Below are 3,971 nucleotides of genomic sequence, written 5' to 3'. Positions count from 1 at the left end.
ATCATCCCTAGCTATCAGGACCAGTGGTCAGGGATGATGGGAACTGTAGTCCCAAAACAGCTGGAGACCCAAGTTTGGGAAACCCTGCTCTAGTGAGGTCTGTCAAAAAGCAAAGGATGGCCCAAAGAGTGCCCTTTCCATTCTGAATTGCCCTCTCTTGACGCTGCAGCAGGGCACCTGGGCCATGGGAGGGCTGGCCATTTGCAGACCCACCCAAGCTGTGGTCACCACAGCTGCTACTCTTTTTTTTGGCTTTTTGAAAAAATGTATTGGTGCAAATTTGCATGCCACTCAGAATCTGAGCTTCTGGAAAAACCACATGTTCTTGCTTGTCTTGTATCTCTCCTCAAATTTCACTTTGGCCTCCCGCTGGGATTTACGTTTCAGCGCAGGGTCCCTAAAGACATCCTTGTTGACAATGGTCTTGTCAAGGGGAATATCAACGGAGTACCTGGTAGGCATCAAGTGGTTGTAATTGTAGACCTTCACAAAGGACTTGATCTTGGAATGCTTGGCAATCTTCTTCTTGCCCATGCTTGCTGTCACTTTGTGTGGGTAGTGATCAATACCAGCCACCAAAGCGTGGCTGTAGGGGCGGTCACAGGTTCCATCATCAATATTCTTAACAATAACAGCTTTGCGTCTGGAGTAACGCCCAGCGATGACAAGGACGACTTTCCCTGGTTTCATAAACTTGCCCATCTTGGAGCTGTGGCAGCGATGGCACCCACACCACTACAGATGCTACTTTTGAGAGCCCCACAGTAGTGATGGCAAGAGGAGGAAGCTGCAGCAGCCAGGGTGGCCCTGGTTTGGCTCACATCATAGGGAAGAAAGCACAGCTCCACTCTGCTCCTCATGCCAAGAAGCTGGCGAAACTGTACCTAGCCCAGCACTGCGATCCATTTGGCACTCGGTTTCCTCCGACCCCTCAGTATTGGGGAGTATGTGTGCTGAGCTCACAGCAAGACAACATCAAGTGGGCTGAAGACACCTCAGACCTAAGGAGTCGGCACCTATCTCCCCTGTCACTGCTAACTGACAATACTTACCTCTCCAAATCCCACTTACCCATGGACGTCAATAATGGGGTTGCATCAAGGGAAAAGTGTATTCAACATTTCCTGCGGTCAGTGCTTTATTCTGTGTTGTAGGAGGCAGGAGATAAACCTCCATTAAAACCAGGGGAACGTCAAAGGCAGAGTGGAGGAGTACGAACCCTCAGAAGTATATAGTCACTAACTGGATGACTAAGTAGCTTTTCAAAGATTTCCTCTCCAGCTTTTTGGAAAACCATAAAAAATGTCATTGTGGTTAGGCTGCCTCAGAACCCAATCAAAAAATAAAAGCAATTACTTTCTCATTCAGCCTCTGTGTAGCTCTAGCAGCTGCAGACAAATATATAGCACAGACAGGAGGGATTGTTTCGTGGCCGGGGGGTGGGGGGGTTGACCAGTCCCTGTCCAGACGTCCTATATTTGGTTGAGATTTGTTTTCCATCTTGGCTTTCTGACTGTATTGAACAAGCTTCCTGAATGTTCCGGGGGGGGGGGGGGAGTTGGATTATGCTTCCACTAACAGCCGTAAATGTGGGAAAATATAATAAGTTTTTTTTTTTAAAAAAAGTAAAGATAATCTTAAAAGACAAGCAATAATGGAGAACAAACCACAAAAGAAACCAGGCCTGTCCAAAACCACAAGGGGCGAGCATGGCAAATTAATATTTGGATAGACTTGGGTAGCTAATTTGTAAATGCTACGCTTAGGGTTTGGAAAAGTTCACTGCAGCTGCATGCTCACTTTAGCCACCAAACACCAATCGTACAGGCAAGTTTCTTTCCCATAATACGAATGAAACAATGGCCCGTTTTAAAATGGAAAACGGGAACAAGGAATAAAGAACCATCAAGATACGTGCCCAAATTTCCTCAGGGATGTCTGGACCCAGACTGGAGGTTTGGCCTTGATAACTGAACTGAATGCCAACAACAAAGAACTCTTTCAGTTTGCAGCCAAACTGTTGTGGTGGCCACATTTATCTTCGTGTGCGGTGGTTATACTACACTTCCCATCATGCCACATGAATGCCTAATCATGGTCTGATTGTAGGAGCCCTTCAATTAGATGCTCGAATATCCAATAAATTAAATAGAACGTGTGGAACATTTTTTTTTTAAGAACCTAAGAACAGTCATGAGCATTAAGGCTTGTGAACACCAGCTGTTTTTCATGAGATGTGCCCCTCAGCATACTTCAAATATCTAGCAAACATCGTGCCCTATCTCAGAGTCCTTTCTAAATCCACACTCCACATTTGTGTAGGTTTTTATGTGACAGTATATTGCTGCTCTGGTTTGCCAGAAGCAGCTTAGTCATGCTGGCCACATGACCCGGAAGCTGTACGTTGGCTCCCTCGACCAATAAAGCGAGATGAGCGCCGCAACCCCAGAGTCGGTCACGACTGGACCTAATGGTCAGGGGTCCCTTTACCTTTACCTATATGGTAAAAGAGGTGTTAATCTTCTCATCATGTCTCATGAAGTCTACATAGGCATCCTTGATTCATTGATTGGCTGAATGGATTAACCGTTTCCTATGTAGCATCTCAAATGTCCCTCACCCCAGCCATTTACTTACCACTCTTGTCATCTTTATTCGACATTTTAAGGTACAGATCAGTTTGATTGTCTATTTACTGTTTCATTGTTGCCACAATGTCCCAACTAAGGAAAGTAACCGTCCTGCTCTATTCTGCTTTGGTCAGACCACACCTGGAACACTGTCTAGTTCTGGGCACCACAATTTAAGAAGGATATGGAGAAGCTGAAATGTGTGCAGAGGAGTTTGACCGAGATGATAAAGGGTCTGGAGACCAAGCCATGAACCTAAGGGTCCCTTCCAACTCTGCAATTCTACTACAGTGGTACCTCGGGTTAAGAACTTAATTTGTTCTGGAGGTCCGTTCTTAACCTGAAACTGTTCTTAACCTGAGGTACCACTTTAGCTAATGGGGCCTCGCACTGCCGCCGCATGATTTCTGTTCTTATCCTGAAGCAAAGTTCTTAACCTGAGGTACTATTTCTGGGTTGGCGGAGTCTGTAACCTGAAGCGTCTGTAACCTGAAGCGTCTGTAACCCGAGGTACCACTGTACGGTTCTATGAAATAAAGGAAATAGTTTTAAAAGAACACACCAAGATAATGCTTAGGCTTGATTCTGTCAAGCTTTGCACTGGATTTTCCCCTCAGTGTCACACATATCACTCTGCAAGAAAGCTCCCCCCCTTTTTTGGCTGGGAATGCTGAGCAAATGACACAGTGGGGTTTTTGCTTTCAATCCTATCTCACTACAGCAGATGAATGGGCAATATGGCTTGCTGGAGTCCTGAGAGATATTATTTAAATCCCTAAAGTATCAGCTTCCACTTTTGTCATCTCTTCCTTCTCCTCCTCCTTTATTGTTGTTGTTGTCATATTCTAGTGAGGCCTTTTTAAAAATAACATGAATGTAACATCACTTTCTTAAATTGAAATTGCTGTATTTTTCGCTCTATAAGACGCACCAGACCATAAGAAGCACCTAGTTTTTGGAGGAGGAAAACAAGAAAAAAAATATTCTGAATCTCAGAAGCCAGAACAGCAAGAGGGATCGCTGCACAGTGAAAGCAGCAATCTTCTTGCTGTTCTGGCTTCTGGGATAGCTGCGCAGCCTGCATTCTCTCCATAAGACACACACACATTTCCCCTTATTTTTTTAGGAGGGAAAAAAGTGTGTCTTATAGGGAGAAAAATACGGTAGTCTCCCTATATTGCAGTAGTCATCTGCTAGAATGGGATGTCATTGGTTTTATAGGAAAACTTCCAATCATTCTTCCTTCACATCAGCTTAACTATCCAATCGGTTCTTATCTTTTACTTTTGTTGATTCACAACTTGTGCAAATTTAACTTGCACTAATTCAACTTTATGCACC

The 3,971-nt window shown here is 44.5% G+C and overlaps 1 pseudogene across 1 annotated transcript; it reads right to left on the bottom strand.

Moving 5' to 3' along the window:
* Window positions 1-259: 259 nt before the first annotated feature.
* Window positions 260-755, bottom strand: LOC309359674 (large ribosomal subunit protein eL27 pseudogene; annotated as a pseudogene). Its single transcript has one exon. The product of its transcript is annotated as a large ribosomal subunit protein eL27 pseudogene (transcript).
* Between the last annotated feature and the right edge of the window lie 3,216 nt (window positions 756-3,971).

Source organism: Podarcis melisellensis, assembly GCF_964234715.1.
Source record: "Podarcis melisellensis genome assembly, chromosome: 17".
NCBI lineage: Eukaryota > Metazoa > Chordata > Lepidosauria > Squamata > Lacertidae > Podarcis > Podarcis melisellensis.
The sequence above is the reverse complement of the archived record's forward strand: the minus strand, read 5'-3'. Positions and strand labels throughout refer to the sequence as shown.